The 27,287-nt window shown below is 55.1% G+C and overlaps 1 protein-coding gene across 1 annotated transcript in view; it reads left to right on the top strand.

Moving 5' to 3' along the window:
• The window catches only part of LOC111725756, a 149,223-nt gene that overhangs the window by 105,419 nt on the left and 16,517 nt on the right, over positions 1-27,287 (top strand). The window lies entirely within an intron of this gene.

Raw genomic sequence — 27,287 nt, 5'->3', positions numbered from 1 at the left:
GGGGAGGATGAGGTGTCCTGAGCAGCTGCTGTGTGCCAGCCCTTGCTCACAGTCCTCCCGTCTCTGGGCTTCTCTGCTTCAGGTTGTGGACGGGAAGACTGAGGATTTACAAAGTTAAGGTGGCCCTGACCACCCACCTCGTGTGCGGCTAAGCTGGACACACCCAGCTGGTGGGACCCACATTCTATACCTGGCCTGGATCTCTGCCTTTAGGGGTACAGGGGGGGGCTGGAAGAGGGGTGACAGGTAGAGCCACAGCAGGCAGCTGGTTCCTGGGAGCTGCTGGACAAGCTTGCTTCCTTGAGCCTGCGTCCTTAGGCGCTGGTTGGGGTATTCCAACAGAGGGTCCAGGCTGTTCCCCAACTATGTAGACCTCCCCCCAGCCCAGTGGTTCCAGCAACCAGCTCTGTGAAGTGGCCCCGAACCTTCCTCAAATCCACAGGGCCTGGCTGGCCCCTCCCCTTCCCCCCTCACCTCACATGGAGTCTTGGCAGCCACGTCTGGGAGGTTGCCAAGCCCACTGCAGGAATGTTTATGGTTAAACCTCCCAGGTGGAGACTGTGCTGTGTTTTATGAGCCGTTTGGGCCTAGCAAAGTGGTGCCCTTGGCAAGTGTTTGTTGATGACCCGGGCAGCGGGCAGGAGCAGCCTTTGCTCAGGGGAATGCGTCAAATTATTGGGGGCAGTCGAGGAAGCCCCCAGAATGGAGTGACCCTCGGGAGACGGGTTCCAGGGATAATGCATGCTTCCCAGCAAACAATCTTCTTCTAAAAATCTGCCAGGGGACACAGGCTCCTTCCCCCTCCCCTGCCTTGCTTGGATGAAATGGTGGGAGGTACTAGGCGGTGTGTGGCTGAAAAGGTCCCACCAAAGGAGAGTCACAGGGACTAAGGTGGGACCTCTGTCCTTGCTGTGTTGTTTGCTAACTGGGGACAGTGCTCTCTGACCATCTGTCCCTGGTCTGCAGTTCTGTTGCTGTCTGCATTTTGGTTCTCTCTGTGCCCCTGAAGCTGGGTCCTATTTCCTGGTCCACTCCCACGGCAGAGCAGAGAGGTACCCCCTCCAGGCAGCAGCCCCAGCGTGGGAGCACCCTCCTTCTAGGTGGCCTGGCGGCCCCGGCTGTCAGATCCCGCTATCTATTGCCTCCACCCCATCCTCCCAGCCCTGGCTCGGAGAGGCCAGTCCTGCCTGGAAACCTGGGTGCAAACCAGCCCAAGCAGGCCCGTCTGGGCTCTGTGACCCAGGAAGATGGCCCTGCCCACTTCTTTGGAGCCAAATGCTGGCGAACCTGAGAAAACTTTCCGGGCAGGGCTGTTCTTCAGCCACGCTGAGCTGCAGGGCAGCTCCCCACTCCAGTATCTGTAATGGCCGCCCCAGATCTCAAAATCATCCGCTTCCAATTTCCCATCTTCGAATGTCACCTGGAGGAGGAGACACAGTCCAGGAAGGGAGAGAGGAAATAAAACAGAGAGAGAGAGCTCGAACGCACACTTCTAATCTTCGCTCGGCAGTTCAGCTTTCAGGAGCCCCAATTAATCATTATTAATTTAATCCAGGATGACTCAGAGTCGTCCTGACAGGGATCAGCCACGATTTATCCCACCTGCTAAGGGATGACCTTATCAGAATTCAATGAATTCGTCATTGCGTTAAGCAAGGACCCTAATGAATCTCTTGTCGCCCCAGTTTACTGAATGACCATCAGCCGCAAATGAATCACACCTGGCCGTGGTGCCGCCAGCTGGTCTCCCCCAGGACAGCAGGCAAGGGCTGGGCTTGGCTGGACTAGAGTCTCCCCACCCCCACCCCTAGCCTCCTGTGAGAGGTCGTGTTCTGCTGATGACACCAGCAGTTCCCCAGTGCGTTTGTGAATCAGCATCACCTAGGCCACCGGTCTGAAATGTGGGTTAGGGCCCAGGAATCTGCATTTTCACAAGCAGCCCTGGTCTGCAGGTTGTACAGAAGGACCTGTCCATCTCAGCCTGAGAACCTTCAGCACCTTGAGGTAGATTGTTGGCCTTAGCCCTTGTCCAGGCCTGGGGTGGTCAGCAGGGTGGGCAATTCTAGCTGCTGTGACAAGTGACCCCATCTTCAGTGTCATGGAAAGGACAAAGCATATTCTCAGGGTCACGGTCCCCAGGGTGCTTAGTAGCCTTCCAAAGGCAATTCAGGGACCCGGAGACAATGTGTCCTGGGGACTCAGACTCCCCTTCCACCCCCATAATTGATTGATAAGCAGAGGATGGTGTGGTGGTGACCGTGTCACTCCCACCTGTATCTCAGAGCTGGCTGGAGCCACTGCTGTGGCCCCTGCCTGGAGCCAGGAGCTGGAGAATGTCACTTCGCTGTGTCCAGAGTGAGGAATTAGATTGGGTGACCATCTGGCAGTATCTGCAGTAACTGGGGCCTAGCAGGGTGCCTGGAGCATGCTGGCATTCAGGACAGGTGGCCATGTGACTGTAGCCACTGACAAGCTGCCTTCCTCTTGGTAGTCACTCTGGTTTGGCTCATTTCTGGGACTCTGAGACATGCCCTGGACATGCTGAGGTCAGGGCACACCCTAGAAGTGGGGGTCCACCTTTGGGCTTCAGGTCCACCCACGGTGAAGATGGTGAATCACTACCAGATGTTCCCAGTTGGAAGCCTGTCCTAATGTCAAGCCACCCATGGTCATCCCTGCTGTCCATCCTGCAGGAAGCCCTTCCTGCCACCAGAGGGTGCTGAGCTAGCCCCTGTGCCCTGGGACATCCAGCCTCCATGTAGGCAGTGAGGCAGGATCACAGCTAGGGACTTGTCCGGTGCCAAATGTCCTATCTAGACTCATTCACAGGGCCCTCCCAATGGCCTTGGTTCTACTGTTACTCCCATTTTACAGACAGGATAATTGAGGCCCAAAGAGGGAAACCAGCCTGCCCAAGGCCATGCAGCTCACAACCTGCAGACCAGGTGCTGGGCATTCTCTGGGTAGGTCTGCCTTCTAGCTACAGGCAAAGCTGGTGACCAGATGAGGGGAACAGGACCAAAGTGGCCTGGGTGGGAGGCAGGTGAAGATTCTAAAACTGAGGTCCAGCCAGGAGGAGATGGTGGAAATTGCAACAGGACAGAACTGAGGCCCTGGGATGACTCACCAGTTTTGAACCAGAGTGGTTGCCCTGTGTCCTTTCTACACCAGAAGCCCAGTGTCACGGAACATCGGATCAAACAGGGACCTTGGAGACGGAGACACCTTTCTCATTTTATGATGGGGAAACTGAGTCCCAGGAAGAGGAATGGAGTGGTGCAGAGGGGAAAGGACTCCCCACCTGGTGTCATGCCGTTTTATCCTCCTGCCCAGCCTGGTGGGGAGGGGCCCTTTAGAGGCACCAGGTGCCCAGCTCAGCCGTCCATGCCCAGAGAGGGCCCAGGATTGTGGCTTCAGAAAGGAAAGGAAGTGTTGGGAGAGGGGTCTTTCAGGATCCAAAAGCCCCAAGGTCAGTTGCCATGGGGCATATCCCTTTACCTTGAGTCTCCCAGACCTGGTGTCAGCGGAGAGAGTGAGACACTGCCTGCCGGCTGCCTGAACATCAGCAATGCTTGTGGAAGGCAGACCAGACTTCCCATTCCTCCTCTGGAACAAGACAATGCCAAGGTCACTGTGCAACCACTAAATGACTCAGCCTCCCCCTCTTCCATCGCGTCATTAATTACTGCCCACTTGCCAGTGACGATTCTAACCTTGCTTCAACTTTCTGACCTCCTAGAAAAAAATTAAAGTAGTCTGTCAACAAATGGCCCCTGCTTTAGGACAGCGTCCAACCCACTTCCTTAAAGCCTTGTAAGGACCACCCAGTCCAAGCCCAAGTCTGACCAGAAGCCTGCCTGGGCCACCAGCTGTCCAGCTCAAGCTGTGTAAGACGCCCTCCCAGCCCCCCAGAGTGTGTGCCTCTCACTACAGGAAGCAAAATAAATTGCCCGGGGCTTCAGATTGTCCCGGTGGGCTTGGTCTCCAAGACCCCACCCCCACCCCATGGCTGGTGCAGGGGTCTGCACTGCTGCATGTGGGAATCACCAGAGGAGCTTTCAGCAAAACGCTGACATGCCGGCCTTGCTGCAGACCCAGGAAGCTGAACTGCCAATGGACCTGTGGCATCTGAGCCTTTCAGAGTCTCCCTGGTGATCTGGTGCACAGCCAGGGTTAGGAATTGCTGCTCTAGAAAAAGAGAACCTTCTTCCAAAAACCTATTGGCCTCCAATTTCCTTGAAGAGCCCTCCAGTCCTGACTGTGTTCCCAGCCAGCCTCGTTTCCTGGTGCTCCCAGCTTAGGGAGGACAACTGTGGGGCAGTGTTGGCCCTTTGGAACGCTGACCCCACAGGGCAGCAAGTGCTAGAAGCCATGTCGCTGGAGAACAGGTGGAGGGAATTGGAGCTGCACAAGTGTGGGGAGCGTGGCCATTTCTATAGGTTGCAAGAGTTGGGCTGAGAGCTAAGTATAGATGTATTCTGGTTGAAGGCAATGGCTCCTCTCAGACTGTGGGTGGAAGTTGCATGAGAAAGATTTTAACTCTATAAAAGGAACTTTCTTTTTTTTCTTATTTTTTGCAGTTTTTGGCCGGGGCTGGGTTCGAACCCACCACCTCTGGCATATGGGGCCGGCGCCCTACTCCTTTGAGCCACAGGTGCCACCCTATAAAAGGAACTTTCTAGCAATCTTTTGTTCTTTCAGAGACAGAGTCTTGCTATGTTGCCCAGGCTGGAGTGCAGCAACTATTCATAGACTCAGTCACAGGACCCTGCAGCCTCCACCTCCTGGGCTCAGCCATCCTCCTTCTCCAGCCTCCCAAGGTGCTGGACTCCAGGTGTGTGCCACCGTGCCCAGCCATTTGTAGCAATTGGAAATCAACAAGAAAGTGGCCACCTCTGGCTCTGGTCACAGCCAGACTAAGGCAGGTTTGAGAGAGCTGTGGAGTCAGCAGAGAGGCTGTTGGACTAGGCATTTTCCAGAGAGGAGAGTGGCCTTTTAGAGGACCCAAGTGGTTCGCACCAGTTCACAGAGGGAGATGGGTAGTACAGGCCTGTGCTTTCTGGTGACCCCTCCCCCTTCCCCTTAGACACTAGGACATATGCTCTGCTTGGGGGTAAAAAGTTTGTATCGAAACTCAGCTCAAACCATATAGTCGTGCGGGATGCAGCCCTGAGCATCAACCTGGGGCCCCCTGCACTCTGCAGGTGAGAGCTGGTGAAGACAGGTGTGGGCAGGAGAGCAGGTTTCCACAGGGGAAGCCAGCAGCAGAGTCTGGCAGTGTTCTGTGCTCAGACCACACAGGCTGCCTGCCCCAGTGGTGGGGTGGGGTGGGGGAGTCAGGTGTCACTTATCCTCTGACAGGGGGTTCTCTGAGGGCCTTGGAATGGTTTGCACTATGGAGAGGCAGGACTATTTCCTGCCCGATCTGGGTGCTTCTTGCTGGTGGCCAACAGATTTGTCTTATTTCTTTTCTTGTCTGTGTTCCCTCTGGTTTAACCACCTGCAGAGTTCAAGCTCACAAGACTACCTCCAATTCTGATACAAATGCCAAGTTCAAGGAGTCCCCCAGGCTGCCCTCAGGTTCAATAATTTGCTGGAAGGACTCACAGAATTCCAAGGGGAAAACTTTCATACTCAACAGTCACAGTTTGTTACTACAGGATGCAGATTAAAGCCAAGGGAAGAGATTCAGAGAACAGAGTCTGGGGTCGTGTGCGGGGGGTGGGGGGGGGAGTGGGGGGCTCCGAAGGTGGAGTTTCCACTTGTTCTCATGACAGTAATGTGTGACAACATGCATGGGTATTGCCAAGTAGAGAAACTGCCCCAAGCCTCAGTGTTCAGTCTTGCTTGGGGCTCGGTCACATAGATGTGGCTGACATCCATGTGGCTGGCCTTAAACCTCAGCCCCTCCAGAGGCCCCCCACAAATATCATTACCATAGTCTATCTGGTGTAGCCAAGGCCCAGGTAAACCGGCTGCTCTTAATCAAGCAGGACATTCTAGGGCTTACAAGTCATCTCCTAGGAGCCAAGAGCAAAGGTCAGACCTCTCCTTGGGCACAGTTAATCTTTTGTTGTCCTTAGCATCAACCCCTAGTTTTAGAAGTTTGGATCCAGCTCCGAAGCCGGTAGCTTACAGCAGGTCTGTAGTAAGACAGAATCTGTCAGTATGTTGCCCAGGCTGGACTCAAACTCCTGGGTTCAAATAATCCTCCAGCCTCAGCCTCCCAAGGAGCAGGGACAACAGGGGTGCACTGCCACATGGCAGCTTCTTGAAACCCAGGGAAGGACTTGGTTATTTCCTCCTAGGCACTGCACTGGCAACATGGACAGCTTCCACCAGGGCAGGAGAGGGGTCATATGTGGCTCATGGGTGAGGTTTAGCTGTGAACTTCAGAGATACCACGAGTGAGTGTGTGCATTTCAACTTCTTCCTGCTCGGAGTAAACATAGAGCCACTTGCTCCCTATATTCCAAGGAGATGTCTGAAAGAAGCACCCAGATATGAAGACCACAGAGCTGGTATTTCAGCGGGGAGAGCCAGGGGCCAGGAAAGGCTAACTTTTTTTTTTTTTTTTTGAGACGGAGCCTCAAGCTATCCCCCTGGGTAGAGTGCCATGGCATCATGCTCACAGCAACCTCCAACTCCTGGGCTCAAACGAGTCTCCTGCCTCCGCTTCCCAAGTAGCTGGGACTACAGGCGCCTGCCACAACGCCTGGCCATTTTTTGGTTGCAGCCATCATTGTTGTTTGGCGGGCCTGGGCTGGGGATTCGAACCCGCCACCTTAGGTGTATGTGGCTGGCGCCTTAGCCGCTTGAGCCACAGGCGCCGAGCCAGGAAAGGCTAACTTTTACCACCATACCATGCCCCCCACCCCCGGAGTTCAGCCTCTGGGAGGCCCCTGAAGTAGCCTTTGGGGCAGCCAAGGTAGAGAATACATTTTACTTCTTAAGACACAAGATCAAAACAGAAAAACTCCTGGCTTCTCTGGCCTAGAAATGCCTAAAATATCAGCATGCATTTTAAGCCACAGAGCAGAATGCTGATTACAAACAAGTATTCAGAAGACTTTGTTAAACTGCTTGAGAAAACCAACTCCTTGGGGACTTCAAAAGCAACTTCCAATACACCTACTGCCATTGATTCTTAGCAGGAAATCTTTCTTATCTATTTGTTAGAACTAACCCCCAGAAAGATCTCTGGGAGGGAAGGCTGGCTTCATGTTGTATATATCCAAAAAGAATAACTTTGTTTGTCTGTTTGTTTGGTTTTTTTTGAGACATCTCCCTTTGTAAACCCCTGCTAGAGGGCAGAGTTTGACCTCAAATGCCTGAGCTCAAGTGTTCCTCCTGCCTCAGCCTCCCTAGTAGCTGGGACTACAGGCACCCACCACCACACCCAGTTATTTTTCCTATTTTTAGTAGAGACAAGATCTTGGTCTTGCTCTTGCTCAGGCCAGTCTCAAACTCCTGAACTCAAGGGATACACCTGCCTCGGCCTCCCAGAGTGCTGGGATTAGAAGCATTGGCTACCATGACCAGCCAAGAGTAACATATTTTTTAAGCTCTTTGCCTGTAGAAAGCTCTTAGTAACCGATTCTTAAATTCTATGAGGCTGTTTCCCTCCAATTAGCCTAAATCGGAGAGATTTGGACCAGATACTCCTTTGGAGAGACCCGATCAAGTTCAGCCTTCTCAGGTCATACCTTGCTGCTACCATGACCCACAGAAATTTCTCCTGGGTGGGGACTGCACTGTCTCTGATGATGGAAAACAGGACATCTCCAGGGACTTGGGGCTTTTCAGGAGCTCAGATGTGCAGGAGACCTGATTCCATTTGGTGACAGGTCACAAATACAGCTGTGTGGGGCTCTGGACTTGGCCTGGGAATTAGATTCAATCCCATAGGACTGGGTGGGGCCTGGGAAGCTGCATTTCTGACAGGCTTCTAAGAGGGACGCTGCAGACACAGATTAGCAAGACCCCAGACCTGGGCTGCCCAATGGAAATAAAATGCCAACTAGATATATAATTTTAGTTATAATTTTAATTTGTAATTAAGCCAGATTTAAAAAGAAACAGATGGGATTAATTTTAAGAATATATTTTGGTCAGGTGACTCACACCCATGATCCTAGCACTTTGGAAGGCTGAGGCAAGAGCATTGCTTGAGCCCAAGTTTAAAGTTCCAGTGAGCTGTGATTGCATCCCTATATTCCAACCTGGGTGACAGAGCAATACCCTGTCTCTAACAAAGCAAAAAAGAATATATTTCATTTAAGCCAGTGTATCTAAAACGGCATGGTGGTAGCACGTGATCCCAGCTGGACAGGATGTTACGTGCCCTCTGCAGCCCTCCTGCGATCTGGCTGGGAGCAGCTTCTGCGGTGCCAGGCCTGTCCCCCTCCCTGCTGCCTTCTTCTCTGCAGATGCCATTTGGGGCTAATGATCCATTTTCAGCTGCTATCTCCGAGCTGGCACTTAGGAGAGTGGCTCTGCTGCAAAGCCGGGCAGCAGGCTGAGCCCTGTGACTGGGCCGGCTGGCGGCCTGGGCTTGGGGTTTTGGGGTGAGGGGTGGACACGGCTGAGAATCACCCATTGTACCCGCAGCAGCTGATGTGGCTACAGCTGGCGGAGTGGCAGGCACCCCCTCCCCTCTGCCCGGGGCTCAGGAACAAACATCCCTTCTTACAAAAAAATAAAAAAGGAGAAGTGACAGGGGTCGAGGCCGCGCTTTCCACATGACCTGCCCGGGAACAGAGCGCGTCTTTGTTAATCCAGCCGCCTGTCAGTCGGCCCCGAGCCCAGGCATAAGCCACTTAGCACGGCCTCACCCCTGACCCGCCTGGCGCTCAGCTGGGGCTGCCGGGCTCCGGGCTCCGTGCTGGCCTGTGCCTCCTGCCAGCTGCCCCCACCAGCTGCTCTAGCCAGTGCCCCCCCATACCCCTATCCAGTCCAGTGTGCCGGGGTGGCACGGGAAGACCCGGGAGGGGGGTGTGACTAGGCTCCCCAACGCTCTCAGCTCCAGGGCCTATAACTGCTGTAAGCCTCACTTTGCCCATCTGGAAAATGGGGACAGTAGCTGGGGCTAACCCAGTGGATGGTTGTGACGTTCTGTGTGTTGATAAGTGTGGACCAGCTGGTGGTATTTAAGACAAGGCTATTTTTATTAAGCTGTCATTGTCGTTAATGCTGCTTTCGTCTGCCTTCCTGTACTCGGAGGCTGGGATCAGCCTTTCTCTCCTGTCCTCCCCCTCTCCTACCTCTTCCAGACCCTCTCACCTCCCTATCCCACCTGCCCTAGGTACTTGTTCCTTCTCCCTCTGTGCCACTCTGCACCGCCCAGGCACCATCTTGGGCTGTCTGGGAAGGAGAGAGGAAGGGAGGGAGAGCCAGTCCGGGGCCGCAGTGGAGGGTATGCAGAATAGCCTCTGGCCTGTGCCCACCCATACCCTGTAACACTCACTCAGGGTTCCAGAGAATGTGGCTCCAGGGTCTGTGCGCACACACACCCTCCCCTGGGCTGTAAGGCAGTGAGCAGCCAAAGCCCTGAACAGTAGAGGCCGGGGGTGGGGTGTCCAGCAGGGCTCCCCCTCCCCTATGTGCATCCTCCAGCACCCAGCAGGCAGCACCAATTTGAGGCTAAATATAACCCAGGCTGCACCTCCTCTGCGGCTGGCAGACATGGCCATGGTCTGTCAGGGAGGATTCTCCTGTCTTCCAGCAGGCAGGGTGTGTGACAGCTGTGGGGACTGTGAGAGGAAGGGCAGTCTGCTCCGCCAGGTCCCAAGGTCCAAAGGATGCCTCCAGTTCTTGGGGTCACCCAAGTAGAAGAGCTGGGGCTCATATCCCCCGACACCAGCGCTGGCACAGAGGGGAAAGTCCAGGTTCAGAGAGCGTGTGTTGTCCCCTCTGTGGAGCCGCGGTCTCCGCTGACAGGATGGGCGCCTGCAGGAGCAGAAGGGTGGGGGTAACCCTAACTTTCATAAACCAAAGCCAGCTCTGATGCAAACCACTCTTGTGGCCACCACGGGAGAGGGCTGCTGGGGACAAAGGGACCTGGGCTACAGTCCCTTCCGGCTCCTGGCCCACCTCACTGTCCTGAAACTTCAAAGAGGGAGAGAAGGGGTGCTGGTGACTTGCCTTCCTGGAGGCTCGGTTTCCAGGTTCTTCTCCATTTCTCTTCGTGTTTGCTCTGGTCTTCTGCTTTGGTATGTGTAGCGGGGTCTTCAGCTGGAGCCTCTCTGGCAGGTGCCCAGGCTCAGTGGCTCTCCTATGGTACTGAGTCCCCCCTGCCTGCCTCTGCTTCCTAAGTGTCTTAGGATCTGAGACTGTCCAGGCTCTCTGAGACATCTGTCCTATCTGCCTGAAGTCCATGCCACCGCTCTGCAGCCCCCCACTCTCTGAGCTGTGCCCCAGCATAAGCCATTCTCATGATAGACCCCAGGGTCCATGTGCATGAATGGGGTTTGCAAAGCCCTCTCCCAGGTCGGTGACATGTGGCCCCTCGGTGCCATATTAGCCTCAGCTTCTTACCACCATCCTTATACCCAGAGGCTTCAGTGCTCCTGGACTGGCTGGGCCAGTTTGACCTGAACTCCAGGCCTGGGCTGCCCTGCCTGGACCCCCACTGCCTGGGGCGAGGCTAGAATGCTTAGACTCCCCTGCTGCCCTGTCACCCACAGTTCCTCGGGAGCCCGCCTCAGAACGTCCAACCCATCCGCATCACTATGATCTTCTTATAGGGAGGGGACCCCAAGCCTGTGAAAGGGGCCAACACAGTGAATGGGGCAGGTGTGAGTGTCGTACGGCTGGTGTGACAATGTGTCATAAACTGTAGGGCCTGAGACAACAGAAATGGAACCTTACCTGGTTCTGTGGGCCAGAAGCTAAAGAGCAAGGTGTTGGCAGGACCCTGCTCCCTTCAGAGGCTGGAGGAGCCTCCCTGCCTCTTCAGCTTCCCCAGGCCCCAGGTGTCCTTGGCTTGAAGTGGCACCACTCTGCCTCCATCTCCACGCGGCCTCCTCTCTGTGTCCCCAAATCTCCCTCTTGTTGTAAGCCAATGGATTTAGGGCCCCTCACACTCTAGTATGACCTCATTGTAACTTGACCACATCTGCAAAGACCCTCTCTCCAGGTAGTCACATGGGCAGGTTCTGGGAGGAAGTGAATTTTAGGGGGGACGCTACTCATCCTAGTACAACAGAAAGGAAGAGGAGGATGTCTTGTCCATTTGGGTTGACATGGTCCCTCAGAAGTGGGCGGCTGAGGCCTTGAGGTGGGGGAGTGTTGTCTCAGTTGTCCAGGCAGGGGGCAAAGCAGGTATCAGGGCCAGCTGGGGTGCAGGTCTCTGGGGGACCTCCCTGAAAGAGAAGGAGCCACCTGAGGGCTGACATCCCCCATCCACAGGGTGAGCCACACCTGTCATCCACAGCAGGAGTGAATCCTGGGGGACCTCTGGGGGACTTTCTTAGGAGGGAAAAAGTGGGGCCCTGCTGTTCATGGACCTCAGGAGGTGTCTGACTCTGGCTCCCATCTCCAGGAAGGGGGTGGCCCTGCTCCTGGGGGCTGCTGTGCAGCTAGAGTTACATTAGCGCAGCCATCCTTCCATGGCGCCTGCACGGAGCCAGCAGCCTGCCCGCCTGTCCTTGGGAGATACCCCTTGCCCTTCATCTCTTCACGGCCCCCAGACACCTGGTTTGACCTCATCCTATGTGATTCCATGTCTGGGGAGGGCAGCCCCTTCCCGGAGACCACCCTCGTGGAAGTCCTGGGATAGACTGGGCCCAGGCCAGGCTATCTTGGCCTTCTCCCTGGTGGACAACAGGCCCCTTTCATGTCGGCTCTAAGGAAGCCAAACAGCATAATTCCACCCCCGCCCCAGTTCCCCTTCCTGCCCCCTCCTTGCCCTTTGCCGTGAGAGGTTTTCCTGCCCCACTGGTCACCCTGGTCCAGCCGGACACAGATCAGGCTGTGGGTGGGGGCAAGGCCTTGGCCGAGGATTCTGGGCCAGCTCAAGTGAGTCCAATATCTAGGCAGTCAGGGCAGCTGTGGGGAGGGTCCATGGGAGCTGCTAGGAGCTACTGGGCTGCTCACAAGGCCTCTGCCTGGGCCTGCTGACCCTCCCACGCACGCATGGTGGAGGTGGTTTGGGAGACTGGGGATCAAGGTGTGTGAACAGGTCCTGGGGCGATGGAATAATACTGCACTGGTCTCGGCTCTGTGTATATGTGTGTGTGTGTGTATGTAAGGAGGAGAGAGAGAAAAAAAGAAGAGAGACTGACCCCCATGGAACCAAGGGAGGGGAGGAATAAGGGCGGAGAAAAGGAAACCTGCCAGCTGGTGTCATAGGAATCCTTTGGAGGGTTCTTTACACTGCACTGCGCTGGGTGATCATTCCTGTCGCCTGGCCCAGCATGGGTGCAGGACAGCAGGGGACCAATGCAGGGATGTCAGGCACAGGGGGGCCTGGTGAGGCTGCAGGCCCTGGAGGAGGCCAGACTGGCTGCCTCTCAGTCCCCTGCACCTGTGTGTGCATGCCTATTCCTAGTCCTCTCCCAACTCCTTCCTGAAAACGCGCCTGCCCCAGCATGCCTCCAAGGTACCCGCCGGCCAGCCTGGGGCGTCCGCAGCGAGCTGTAGGCCAGGCGTGCGTTTTCCTCCTGCTGTGTTGGGAGTTACCTTCCCAGGTTCCCCGAGGGCAGGACCAGAGTTCTCTGTTTCTTGTGTGTCTTCCAGGACTGTGGCAGAGAAGACAGAGCCATCCTGGGGACCCTTCCTTACTCCCTAAGAGTCTTCGGGCCCCGTGTGTTGATCAAGTCACAAACCTGCTTATGTCATTTGCTGCCGTTACAGGAACGTCCAGGATTCATTTGCCTGGTTTGGGGAAACTGGTCAGTGTTTTCAGTTCAGAAATCTGCCGTGTATCCTAGGACCAAGCAGAGGCCCCCACTAAGGTCTGTGGCTGAGTTAGGAAACACCAGGAGCAATCCACCCTGGCCCAACATTTTACAGATAGAAAAATAGGTGATGTTTATTTTAATCTATTATCTTTTTAACCCAATATATTCAAAATATGGTTTCAACATGTCATCAATATATGGAATTGTTCAAAAGTTGCTTTTTTCCTTGAGTCTTCGAAATCCAGTGTGGGGAAGGTAGAGCTCCACGGTATGTCTTGTCCACGCAGAGCACGTTTCTAGGGCTCCCCTAGCCACATGTGACCGAAGGTCACCATGTGGGATAAGCAGAGCTGGGGGCCACACCTCCCAACTTCCAGTCTAGGGATTCTCTCCTCTCTCTCTCGGGCCATGAGCCCTATAGCAGCCTTGGATTTGGGGTCCCTCTGTTCTGGAAGGAGGTGCTGCCAAGGTTCACAGAAGGAAAGGGATGGGACCGGGCAGTTTGTGGCCAGATGACCAGTAGGGGGCAGCGGAGGTCAGCGCTCAGCCTAGACCAGGCCACCTGCAAGGGCAGGCAAAGTCCTCAGTAGAGGGGCCACAGATCAACCAGTGGTCTTCTCAGCAGATGGAGGAATGGAACCCCAGACGTTCCCTTCCCCCATCCTGATCCACCCAAGGCGGCTCAGGGGTCACCATCCACAACGGGACCAGCTGCCCTGATAGACCCTTCCTCTGGACCACAGAGTGTGGGGGTCTGAACCCAGGCTCAGTAACCCTGCCTGCCCCACTCAGCAGGGTGTGTGGGTGAGGGTGTCACTGAGTCTAAATATTGAATGAGCTGCCACTTGAGTTGATGGTAACCAGAAGGGATGCACTCAGTGCTCCCAACCCTGCAGGAGAGGACCCCCTCTGCTATCCAGAGACAGATGACATTTATTCCTAGAGCCTAGGGACAATCCCTGGCTCCTCCTTGCTGTGTTTATACAACCACCTTTACCGTGGAGGATGTCTTAAGTGGCATTGGTAGGGATGGTGTGGGCTCGGCCATCTAAGCCCCTCTGGCAGATGCCGTAGCAGCCACCAGTGAGGACATGGCTTCTCAATGTCCCCCAAAATGCCCACCAAGGCTGATGCTGTGCGGCATGTGGTGGGGAGATGTCCAGGACTGCCAGTTCTTGAGCCACTGTAGCTTGGGCTCAGCCTCTGACACTGAGCTGTTATCAAATGACCTTGGGCCCTGATGTCCCTACCTCTAAATGGCCACAGCATTCCCCACTATGTCCCCAAGTAATGGAGATTATAAGTCAGGCAGAATCCCAACGACCCATGCGAGCAGTAGTGGGTCACCGAGTCTGGGTGTCCTCATGTCCTTTGTAGCTTGGAAGGGTAGAGTGGCCCTGGAGGCCCCGCATGTAGCAGGCCCTGAGTGCCACTCACTTCCTCCTCCTCCCCTTCACGTCTTCTGACATACAGGCAAATGCTCAGCTTTACGCCACCAGTCGTTGGAAATTTGCAACGAAAATACTGGAAAATGGACATGTGACCCAAGGCTTGTGATCATTGCCAGGGCACTGAGTGGGACAGTGCAGCAGGAATCATAACAGAACCTGCTGGATCAAGTCATGTCACACGAGGCTGCAGGGAGCAGCAGCTGTGCCCGTGGAGCACAGGGCAGCCAGAGCCGGGGCCTGTGTCCCCCGGGCAGCTGGGCCTCACTCCTGGTCCTTACTCCTCTGTGCAGCCACAGCTGGGGTAGGTAGGGTGCTGAGCATTGGGCCAGTGAGCTCTCTGTCTGAAGGGGTGCCTGTGCAGACGCCATGGGAGGTTTTTGGTTGCCGTTCAAAGTCCTAGGCAGACAGTTGTCACCACCATTTCACAGATGGCCGAGCTTTGGCAGCTCCCAGAATGTAGCATTCACAGGGGCCTTGCAGGGCAGGCCAGCATTATCTCACCCTGTTTTCTCTGAACTTTCCTGTGGTCTTTTATTTTATTATGTTTTTGAGACAGTATCTCACTCAGTCACGCTGGGTAGAGTGCTGTGACATCATAGCTCACAGCAACCTCAAACTCCTGGACTCAAGTGATCCTCCTGCCTCAGCCTCAAGAATAGCTGAGACTGTAGGCAGCTGTCACAACTCCAGCTAGTTTTTCTGTTTTTAGTAGAGACAGGGTCTTGCTTTTGCTCAGGCTGGTCTTGATTGTGCTCATGAGCTCAGGCAATCCACCTGCCTCTGCCTCCCAGAGTGCTGGGATTACAGGCTGTGAGGCCTATCTTGGCAGCACATGCACTTTCTGCTGTGTACCCGGTTATTTCAGGTTGTTGTTAGGCCTTCTTACCTTTCTGGAAGGGCTTTTCACAAATCGTATACATTCAGCCAAATGTGACTCAACTGAAGTGCGGTTTGTGGTGGTACCTAGCGCAGCCCCTGGCAAATGGACGGTGCTCGGTCAATGCCTGTTGAGTCCATCTATGGGTGAGCTTGCCCCTATCCCTGGGCTTACGGCGGGCTAGACTGACTCATTTCTCTTTTGGGGTTTTGTTCCTTTAAAAAAAAATTATAGGTTCTTAGATGGATAATGACAGGCTCTAAATTTTCAGAGGAGAAATCTGTCTGGGAAACTTTAAGACAACAGGGAGAACCAGTCAGGGCCAGGGATCCATCGAGCTGCTGTTCCTGGGGTTAGGGCCTCCGGAGGGGACTGGGTGTATGCAGAGGGGGTGGCCCAGGCTCCGCCCTCCAGCAAGGTCCTGGTCACCCTCCCACAGAGGGGCCCTTGGGACATGTGTAGCTTAGTAGGTGTGTGTCGCTTGAGGCCATGAGCGGTTCTTCTCTTTCTCTATGAGGCTAGGAGGCTGGAGTGGGAGGTGATCGGTTCACATCTATTTAATTCAAGAACACACGGACCCTGGGCAGACAGGATGGGCAGCATGATGTAAGTGTGATGTCATCAGATCATGCCATGTCCATGTGCGCAGTCCTCCTGGGCCCCCCTGCCCGAGTAAAACCAAAGTCCCTCCCCTAGGTGTAGAGTGTCCTAGGGCTGCTGTGACAAAGCATCCCAAACTGGGTGTTCTGGAACAGCAGAAATCTGTTCTCTCCTAGTTCAGGGGGCCAAAGGTCCAAAAGCAAGGTGTTGGCAGGGTGTGCTACCTCTGGAGGCTGGGTGGGGAGGGTCTTTCCTGCCTCTCCCAGCTGCTGGGGGTCCCCTGCTCCCGGGCATGTGGCTGCATTGCTCCAGTCTCTGCTGTGTCCCCTGGCCTTCCCCCGGTGTCTCTGTGCCCCCCTCTTCTTGTAAAGACATTTTCCTTGACCTGCAAAGACCCTACTTCCAAGGTCACTTTATGAGGCAAGCCATTACACCTGACCTGCCGCTGGGATTCAGCCCCTTCACTAGCTCCCCCTCTTCCTTTCAGCCCATCTGCTCAGCTGCCTCAGACACAGTGGCTTCTTCTGTTCTTCCAAAGCACTGAGCAGGCTTTTTGCACTTCCAAACCCTGTTGCAAAGAGAAAGAAATTTATAAACCTAACCAGATGTGAGTTTGCAAAGGCTTGTGCCCCGGGGCCTTTGCACATACTACTCCTCCTGCCTGGATCATACTCAGAGCTCCCTTCCTCACGCCCTTCTAGGACTCCACCCATGTGACCCTCCTAGAAATAACACTCCCCTTGATCCTGACCTTATTTATGACCTTGGGCCATAAAAACAGGCTTTATGCAGCCTGTTCCCCTCATGGCCCTCTGTAGTATGTATTTTTAGTCTCTGCCACCTCTAGGCATCTGAAAGAATAGGGACCTTGACTGTCTAATATCCCCAGGTCCTAGAATAGTTCCTGGCACCTGGTGGGTGCTCAGCTCAATTTGTAGCCGGAAGGCAGGCTCATATGACTCCAGGGTGCAGGCTCATAGATTACTGAGGGATCTTTAGGCAGTGGTTCTCAACCTTCCTAATGCTACGGCCCTTTAATACAGTTTCTGTGGGTCACGGCCCACAGGTTGAGAACCGCAGCCTTAGAGGGTCACAGAGGCCACAGGACAGGAGGAAAGGACAATGGAAAGTGAGGGTGTCAGCACCACACTCTCTTCTGCCTGAAACGTCTTTTGCTTTTATTTATTTTATTTATTTGTTGTTATTTAAAAGAGTTGGGGTGGGGGAGAATTCTGCCTATAGCTGATAAAATCTAGATTAACAGCCCCATTTTACAGATGAGAATGCTGGATCTCAGAGAGGGGCTGGGGATATGCCTAAGGCCCCTGAGCTGGTTTGGATAAAGCCAGATCCAGAATCCAGCCTCCTGACTGCAAGGGCTGTGTCTACCCACTGAGCCTGGCCACGGCGCCTCCCTCTCTGGGCAGCGACCGCTGCTCAGCTCTGGCATCGGGCCTGTGTGGGAAGGTGCCTGAGGCTGTGCACCCAGCAACTTGCAGGTCAGCTGGGATTGGGTGGGCCCTCTGAGCCTCCCAGAGCACAGCATCCGTTTCCAAGTTCAACATCGCCATGTGCCAGAGGCCAGCTCAATGTCACATGGCCCACGTTCCAGGAAACAGAGTGTCCTCTGCCATCCCTGGAGGCCAGTCTGGGCCTGATAGTACCTGATGGGTCAGCACCCTAAAAGCCCTGGAGGTGAGGGGTAGGGGGAGCAGCCCACCCAGAATGTCTGGGAACTCCTCGAGGCTTCTGGAAAGATCGCAACTGGCCACATTGTTTGCACTTCCAAACCCTGTTGCAAAGAAAAATAAATATATAAACCTAATCAGATGTGCGTTTGCAACATGAAATGACCAGGGGCTGTTTGTGTTGTGGTTCTGCCAAGAGCTAACATTTGCGCAGGTCGGCTGAGTCCAGGCGCCGCACTCTGGTGTTCTGGGGACATGGTTCCCAGCCCTCTGGATGACTCTGTCAGAGAAGGGCTATTATCTCTGTTTTTACTTTAGAGGAAACTGAGGCTGAGATGCCATCAGGGTCACTGCTGACCAGTGAGTGGTCCTGCAGGGATCGGACGCCAGTCGGTCTGAGTCGAAGGTCACGCTTATTCCTACTTTGTCACCCAGCCTCCCAAAATAACCAGTGAAAAGGAAAACAGGGCATCGTTGTCCCTTGCAGCCCAGGGTCTGTGGTTTGCGGAGGAGATGGGGCTTTGGAGGATGGCTTGGAGCCAGCTTCAGGTAGGCCTGGGGCTCTAAATGCCACAGCCTCCAAACCCAAAACTGGGTCACATGGTTTGACCAAGCATTTTTGTGCCATCTCAAAGTGAGAGACAGCATTCTGTGCCAGAGGCCGGGCATTTCTGGAGACTTCTGATGGTTGGTGGCAGCCATAGGATGATGGGAGAGGCTCCCCTGTCCTCTTCAGCCGCCCTTAGAGAGGGTAAAGGGTCAGAGGCTGAAGGACACTGTCAGACCAGAGCTTATGAGTTAAGATTCCAAGGAGGCTGAATCCTAGAAGGAGGAAGAGAGATTTCCAAAGAGACAGGGTTCTGGGAGGGAAGGGGCCTGCTCCAATGGGTGGTAAGGACTGGTGGCGGAAGGTGCGTAAGGGGGCCCTGTTTGGAGATACTAATCCCAGGCCTCTATAGTGGGAACCTCTTGGCTCCAGAGACCCTACTGTGACCGTCTCTACCTTGTCTCTGGCCAGGCTGAGCAGAGAGCGGGCATTCTTCATAATTCTTGAACTCGGGACCCACAGATGAGGTGGGTCATGCTTGTCTGTCTCCTGCTTGTCTCTCCTCTTCTCCTCTGCTTTGGGAGATAAGTTGGTACAGGGAAGGTCAGCTTCCACGTCCAGTAAGGCCGTGAGCCCAACTCTGTCCTGCTCACCCATTGGGCAGCTTAAGTCAAAGATGGACGCTAGCAAGTGTCGGCAAGGACATGGAGACTTGGGAGCCTCATACACCGCTGGTGGGAATGTATAGGGGTGGAGGGTCAGCCGCTGTGGAAGACAGCCTGGTAGGTCCTCACGTGATTCATCATAGCGTCGCCCAATGACCCGGCAAGTTTACTCTAGGTGCTGAAGACAACGGAACATACAAGGTCAGACAATTAAGTTGGAAAACTCCTCCTAGAAAAAGTGCTACATACCTCATTGCTGAATATCACTAGGGTCACCTTCAGAGTTCTCCCTTGGGAAGCTGGGCACCAATGCCAACTCCTGGTCCCCCCTTCAAAGCACTCCTTTTAGCATGAGCTTGTGAACTTAATTGTCACCAGCTGACAAAAACTTGTGCACGTGTGTTCTCCCGTGTACATAGCAGCATTATTCATAACAGCCCAAAGGTAGAAACAAACCCAGGTGTCCATCAGCTGGTGATATAAAGGGAAGCACGAGCTGTACAGTGATAGGAGCAGGTTCCAACTGTGGTACAACACAGACAAACCTTGAGAACGTGCCCAGGGAAAGAGGCCAGAGACAAAAGGCCACGACGTAGTATGATTTTCTATTTGTATGAAATGCACAGAACAGGTGAATCAGTAGAGAGGGAGCAGGTGCTTGGTGGGGGTGGGGGTGGCAACCCTGGTGGGGGAGGGGAGCGACTATTAATGGTACGGAAACTTCAGGGATTAGGTAGTGGTAACAATTGTACAACGTCTTGAATATACTAAAACCACTGAATTATATACTTTAAAATGGTGCTTTTAATGGTACGTATGTTGCATCTCAACCTTTTATTTTTATTCTTTATTTTTTTGAGGCAGAGTCTCACTCTATTTCCCTGGGAAGAGGGTCATAGCACCACAGCTCACAGCAACCTCAAACTCCTGGGCTCAAGTGATCCTCTTGCCTCAACCTCCCGAGTAGCTGGGACTGCAGGTGCCCACCACATTGCCCAGACATTTTTAGAGATGGGGTCTCACTCTTGCTCAGGCAGCTCTTGAAGTCCTGAACTCAAGCAGTCTACCTGCCTCAGACTCTAGAGTGCTGGGATTACACGTGTGAGCCACTGTGCCCAGCCTAGATCTGCATTTTCAATCAGGCTAGGCAGGGAGGGCACTCTCCATGGCACTAGCTGGGGCTGGGGGATCCACTCCCAGGATGGTGCGACCACTGGCCCCGTGGCTGGCAGGCTACTCTGGACTCTTGGTTTCTCTCAACAAGATACTCTCTGCAGGCCACTTGGACTTCCCAACAGCATAGTGCCAGGTCCCAGGACCTGTGTCCTAAGGGCCGAGTTACCTTTTATCACCACTCTACCATCTTCTCTTAGCAGAGGCAGACACAAAGCTTGCTCCCTGCCCAGGTTCAAGGGAAGGGGACAAAACTGGAAGGTTCTGGAAGAGTGTGCAGGGTGACCATGTTTGGAAGCTATTATCTGGCACACGTTTTGTTTCTTTTTTTTTTTTTTTTTGAGACGGAGCCTCAAGCTATCCCCCTGGGTAGAGTGCCATGGCATCACGCTCACAGCAACCTCCAACTCCTGGGCTCAAGCGAGTCTCCTGCCTCAGCCTCCCAAGTAGCTGGGACTACAGGTGCCCGCCACAGCACCTGGCCTTTTTTTGGTTGCAGCCATCATTGTTGTTTGGCGGGCCCGGGCTGGGGATTCGAACCCGCCACCTTAGGTGTATGTGGCTGGCGCCTTAGCTGCTTGAGCCACAGGCGCCGAGCCTCACACGTTTTGTTTTAACTATCCTTACAACAGAGGGGGTCCAGGCTGGATGGGTTAGTACAAGTCATCTGACTCTGCTGCAGGCTCATATTACAGATGGGCAAGATGGGGTCCCAAGAGAGGAGTGAACTCTTGAGGTGACAGATTCAAAACCTGCCACACACGGTTTATTTGGGAGGATGTCACCTTGCCTGTTTGATAGCAAGCCTTAGACATGAAGAACCATGTCACCTTTACTGAATAATATAATAATAATAATAATATTCATGTCCCTGCCCCACTATTACCTGGCATAAATCCCTGACTACAATGAAAGCCAGTTGACTGTGGTCCAGGGGACCTCCAGGTCACGTCCCCAAAGGCCAGTCAGCCTTTTGGTCTGTCCTTCTCAGGCCCATCTTCCAGCAGTGCATGCAGTAAGTGTCTAGTAAATGCTTGGAGATTTAGGCCTGACCGAGGCTGGGTGACTCACCTGGCCATGAGGCCAGGGCAGACCTCAGGGCAGTGGGGTGCCTGGGTGGCCAGGGCTGGCAGCCACTTCTAAATGGAGCCCCCATAAGGAGCAGAGGTCCAGGCACTCCCTGTCCAGGTGGGAGGATCCAGTGGCCAGGGCCTGAGTCCCCACCCCCCCAAACCACCCCCCAGGCACTTCCTCGAGGCGAGGCAGAGGCTCTGGGCTGCAGGAAGAGTGGGCTGAGCCAGATAAAGGCCCAGCGGGGGCTGGAGGGAGCCGTTTCCCAACAAAGGAAGCCTGCTGAGGACTTCTCCCTCCCCCTGCACACCCAAACGCCTCTCCAGCTCTGGCAGACTGGCGGGCTATTCAACTGCCTTGCAGAATGGGGTGGGAGGGGCCTCTATAACCTAGAGACAGACCCATTTATTTAAAAGAAAAAACATGTTCTAGAATATTCCTCTTCTGCGTTCAGGTCCCTTTGTGGGCCTGAGGGGTCTGCCGTGCGGGAGGAAATGGCAGAGAGACAATGGGCCTGGGTCCCTCCCCCCAGCCACAGCCCTCTGCAGGGTCCTTCTGGGCTCCACCTCTCTGGTTATTTACCCAGTCTACCACCCCCACCAGGTCAATCTACTGAATGGGGGGGAGAGGAAGCAGCTCCATTCTGGCCCCCTGTGGTTAATTGGATGGATGGGGACAGAGGAGACCACCCAGACCTCCCTGCTGCACCCCCTGTGGCCTCCACCCCACCCCACCCCACCCCAGGTTGGAGAGGGTGGTGAGTCTGTAGGGCCAATCCTCCAACCCGCAGAGCAGCAGGCGGCAGTGGGCAGGTAGGGTTAGCTGCCAGACCCCCCCCCCCCGCCCCCTTAGAGGGCAGAGACCGGTGGCACCACTGTTTAACACTTGACCTCTTGCCCTACCGTCTGCCCCCTCCCTCCACACAGCTCTTAGGGCTCCATGGTTAGAGCCACAGCCTTGGTGTCAGCCCAAGCCTAGTTAGAAACCCAGCACCACCCTTTAGTAGCCAGCACAGGCCTGTGCTTTCCTGTGCCTCAGTTTTCTTATCTGCAAAATGGGTAGTGACGCTGCCCATCTGTTGGGGGGGGGGTTGTGTGACATTAATGGAGATGGTGCCCGCTAAGCACCCTGTGTCTGTGTACACAGCCCTGCTGGCGGTGACACACTGCTGGTGTGAGAGTGTCAGCCACTTAGGTAAAGCCTAGAACAGCCCTGGCTGGCTGGCGGGGGGTGGGGGTGTGGGGGTGCGGAGAGCAGCCTGCAGGATGATACCCACTCGGGCACCCGCTGACCTCAGGCCTCGGTCTCTGCTGGGCGCCTCCTGCGCTTGGCTACGAGCCCCCCGGGGCACTGCGGGGCGCCGGAGAGGGCTGGAGAAGGTGGGCTGGTGCCAGGGCTCATTAAGCGCAGCCGCTCCAGGGGGATTAGGCGGGAGCCAGCCCGCCTTCCTCGGGCTGGGTTATTAAAGGCTCCGCGCAAGGTAAACACCAGGCGCTTCCTTTCAAAGCCGCACCTGCTAATTAGAGGGCAAGGAACTCATTAAAACTGTAACTCCGGGGACTGCCTGGGAAGAAGAGCTGGGGGCGGGGGAGGCAGGGAGGGCAAGGGCGGGAGGGGACGGTCGGGGCTCTACCCGAGTCCCATCCTGCTTGGCCGCGTCCTCTGGCTCTACCCGAGTCCCATCCTGCTTGGCCGCGTCCTCTATTTTCTCCCTCCGGCAAATGCCCCTCCCGCCGGCCAGGCGCTTGCAAAGTCTCCCTGGGGGGCCTGAGGGCCCCAGCCAGGGAAGTTATGGGGAAGCCACACAGGAAACCCGCTGCTCTATCCCCACCCCAGGGCGTTCACATCCTGATCCCCTGACCTGTGAACGTGTCCCTTCTGGGACAAGACTTTGCTGGTAGGATCAAGTTGGGGACTTTAAGATGCGGGAAGAGACCCTGGAAGACGTTCATGACTGTGCCTTATGGGGGACAGAAAGTGGCCCTGCAGAAGAGGAAGTAGGACGTGTGATGACATCAGGAGTCTGGAGTGACTGGAGGAAGGGCCCCAGCTGGGAATGTGGGTGGCCTCTCGAAGCTGGGAAAGTCCCTGGAGCCTCCAGAGGGAGCCGGCCCTGCAGGCATCCAGATTTTAGCCCAACCAGACCCATGTTAAGCCCCAGTGCTGCGGGAGCCCATCTGTGCCACGCCATTTGCAGTCACACGCAGAGCAGCCCCCGCGGGTGTGATGGGCGGGAGGTGGGTCCTCACACCATTATTTCCTGTGTGTTTAACATTCTCAACTAAGTATTTTAGTGGAGTCAGCCTGGGTCCCAAATTCTGCACCTTCTCTCTGAGCCCTCCTGCCCCGCTTTGGCTAAGAGTGAGCCCTTCAGGCCTGGGGACAGATCTGCCCGCTCTTTCCATATTTTCCTTTGCCCATCCTTACCCCATGTCTGGGAAGTCTGCAGTTTCTGGAAGCCTGCTTCCCTGTGGGGACTACTCTGGTCTCACTGCATAGTTTCAGGCTCCTCTGAGTTGTTAATGGCTCCCATTACAGAGCCTGGCTTTGGGGCAAGATTTAATTCAAACCACGCAGTTGGGAGGTAAAGAGTTCATACCCTGCTGTGTTGCCTTAGCGAAGGCACCTTACCTCTCTGAGCTCAGGCTGTCATCTAGAAGTGGGAAAATGCTGTTCATCTTTGCTGAGGTGCAGGGCCTGAGATTTTTAATTGAGAGTGTCAGGCCCTGGGACCTCCGGATGAAAGGGGTCTGTACACCGAGTCACCTTTATGGCAATCCTGTGCCCCTCTGGCTTTGAGCTGGGGCCTCCAGGCGCTGTGCCAGTTTGGCTGCTTGGCTCTAGCTCTGGGTGAGGACCACAGGGGGGCTGCTGTTCCCGGCTGACTGCCCCAGGGTCAGACTGGAGGAGCAGAGGATGGGGGGATGGGTGGGGCAGACTCTCAGTCACGTCCAGGCCAGGGGGCAGGCACCAAGCATGCCTCACACCTAGAGGTGGAAAAACCCAGGCTACTCTTAGGTCTGTGTTGTTATTGGCCATAAGAGGGGGCTGCTGTCCCATCAGAGCCTGGGGCTGTGTGCCTTGACCTCTGAGTCACAGACCTGGTGTACAAAATCCCCTCTCCCCTTCCTAGTAATAATGCTAACGCTTGTGTACTCCGGGTACTTTGTACTTCTTAAATCAATCTTCCAGCAACCTGACACAGTAAGAACTAGTGTTGTCCCCACTTCCCAGATGGGGCTGCGGAGGCTCAGAGAGGGCAAGTGATTTGCCCTGGGTCACACAGCAGGAGCCATAGTCATGATAGGCCCCAGAGCTGAAGGTCTGGATTTATGTGACTTAGTGAGCACGAAGCCTCCTCCACATTTGTTACCCACCTTCCCCTGCTGGTACCGCTGGAAAACCAGGGCTGTGGTGTGCGCTGGCTCTGGCTGCTTCCCTTCTCCCCAGGCCTACTTTGCATAGCAGCCAGGTGGCAGGATGGCGTGGGCTTTTCCCCAAGCTGGATTTTGTTGCGTTTTCCCTACCTGGAAACCCAGATTCTGCCTCTCCTGTCTACACCTCTTTCCGAAGCCCCCTGTCTCCCCACTCCAGTCTCGTCTCCTCAAGTCTTTGACGTCATCTTATTCTCTGCTGCAGTGGATGGCAGGTGGGGGTGGGGGGCGCGTGGGGAAGAAGATGTCCCAGCTTCAGAAACTTCCCTCTGCCCCATCCTACACCTCCTTCCCTCCCCAGCTGATGCCTTTGCAGAATGGTCTGCACCCAGCTCCCAGGGCTGTGGCCTCCACCGTCCCCCTGCTCCTAGACTCCTTACTGTTTCAATGAGTTCCTTGCCCTCTAATTAGGCTGCGTTTGCTCTCAGAGGCCACCAGGAGTGTCTGGGCCATCACAGCTGTGACCCATCCTTGGCCTCTTTCCTTTTGCATCCTGAAGCCTCAGCCCTTCCAGAAACCCCACATCAGTGGGGCTCAACCAGAGCCACAGAACCAGTGGAGATGGATGCTGGGTTTATTGTCTCCAAAGGGTTTACCCAGGGGAGGGGGCAGCCGGGGCGAGTCCCGCAGGGCCGTCAGCACAAAGGACAAACTGGAGCTCATGACTCTGGCGAAGCTACTGACCACGGAGGGTTTCTCCTTCCTCAGGGTGGCCTTGCCTGGCTCTGAAGGCCCCCAGATGACCCACTCAGGTCACCCAGGCTACCTAGGACGGTCTCCCTCCCTGACCATCAGCTGGTTGGCTCTTTACCAGTGTCCTAAGCAAGTGTGACGGTGCTACTGGCCTTCGCTGCCCAGGCCGCCACCCTTCCTTTCCTGCATCTCCGCCTCTCCTTGTTCTCTGTCTCCCTTGCCAGTCCTGCTCCAAGCCCAGCTGCTGCCTGGGGTCATGTCCCCCTCCTTTTGGCCCACCTCACCCCCTTAGGACCTGTGGGGCTTAGAGCAGGTGCATGAAGCCAGCTTGCATCCTAAGCTGGCTCTGCCACTTACAGCTGCACAGCCCTGACCTCAGTGGGGACAACAATATTCCAACCCCCAGGGAACCCCCTGACGTCCAGGAGATGGAGCACTTAGAGCTTGGCAGCAGGTATGAGGAGCCCTCTCAGTATGCCCCTCACCTTCTCCTCCTCCTCGGTGGTCTTTCTCTGCCTGCCACACCCCACCTACCCTCCCTGATTGGAGGCCTCCTGCACTCGACACTTGGGATTGGATCATGCCTTGGTGGGAGGGGGTCCTATGCCCTGTAGGGCATTAGGCAGTCCCTGGGTTTCCACACACTGGCACCATTAGCACCCCCAGTTGTGATAACCAGAATGTCTCCATCAGCCTGGGGTTGTTCAGCCTCCGGATCAAGACCATCACTCCTGCAGGCAGCGGGCATCAGGCCTCTGCCTTCCTTCCCAAGACCCAGCTCCTTCTTGGGCTACCTCCCACCCCGCCGCTTGCACCCTCATCCCCTTGGTGAGCACTTGGGCTGTTCCTGACTCCTACTGGCTGCTGTCTTAGTCCCCAAGGTTCCTCGTCGCGCCACAGATGATGCTCTGATGGCCCTCTTCTCCCTCTGCTCCCTTCCCTGCCGCCCTATTGCCAACAGGTTAAGTGTGACCTTGAGAGGGTATAGCAGAGGGGTCAGGATTGTGGGTTCTGGAGTTGCTACTGTCCTGGTGCCCCTGGGCCTTGGTTGCTAGCCTCAGTTTCATCATCTAGAAAGTGGGAGTCCTAGTTAACCACACCCAGCAGCCTAGCTGGAGGTGACTTTGGAACAGGGGCCGGGTTGGGGGAGACTGAATCAGGGTTGCTGGTGACACTGCCCTGTTGCCAAGGCCCGTCCCACTATTCTGCCCTTCCCCCTCCTGAGTTCTTCCCTTCCACCTTCCCTGCTCTGGGTTCCCCAGCTCTCATCTCTCCCTCTCCAAGTTCTGCTCATCCTAGAGGCCAGCTCTAAGGACAGATCTCACGCTGGCGTCCAGACTGAAGGGTGGACTCCAAGATACTGTGCCCGCGCAATGGCCTTTGGTGTGTTGGGGGCCACTTGTACAGGAACCCCAATCAGGGCTGTGGGATCCATAAAGCAAAGTCACTGCCTCCTCCCAAATGTTGGGGCTCAGGACACATCACCCCAAAATATGGCTGTGAGGGTCCTGCTGCCCTGTGGGGTCTCCCCTGCCCACTTCATCCACCTTTCTCCTCAGGTGTTTCCTCTTCCCTGTCTCAGACCTGGGTTCACCTCTGGGTGTGTGAAGTTGCTGAACCTCCTCTGTACAACAGAGGTGCCCTGAGTACCCTCCTAACTTTCTGGGCTATTCTGAGGGGAAGTTTTGCCTGAAGGTTAACAGCACAGACTGTGACAGCACTGTCTCTGTGCAGAGCAGGCTCTGGGTGACCTGAGGCAGCTGCCCTACGCCCCCCTCCCGCCTCCCCAGGCCTCAGTCTCCTCCTCCACAAAAGGGGTATATCAGCAGAACCCGCCACAGAGGCATGTTTGGAGGATCAAGCAAGTTAAGGTTTGTAAAATTTTTGAACAGTGACTGGCTCATAAAGTGACTGAATAATTTAAATGATGTTCATTACCTTAGCTGAGTACCGTGGCTCATACCTGTCATTCTAACACTTTGGGAGGCACAGGCAAGAAGATCGCTTGAGGCTAGGAGGAGAACCCATAGTGAGAACCCATCTCTAAAAAAGAAGCCTAAACTTTAGCTGGGCACCTGTAGTCCCAGCTACTTGAGAGGCTGTAGAGTGAGAATCCCTTGAGCTCAGGACTTAGAAGTGAGCTGTGGTTGCATCATTGTACTCCAGCCTGGGCAACAGAGCAAGAC

The sequence above is a fragment of the Otolemur garnettii genome, unplaced genomic scaffold, assembly GCF_000181295.1.
Source record: "Otolemur garnettii isolate 467f Iridium unplaced genomic scaffold, OtoGar3 scaffold00047, whole genome shotgun sequence".
Lineage (NCBI taxonomy): Eukaryota > Metazoa > Chordata > Mammalia > Primates > Galagidae > Otolemur > Otolemur garnettii.
The sequence above is the reverse complement of the archived record's forward strand: the minus strand, read 5'-3'. Positions and strand labels throughout refer to the sequence as shown.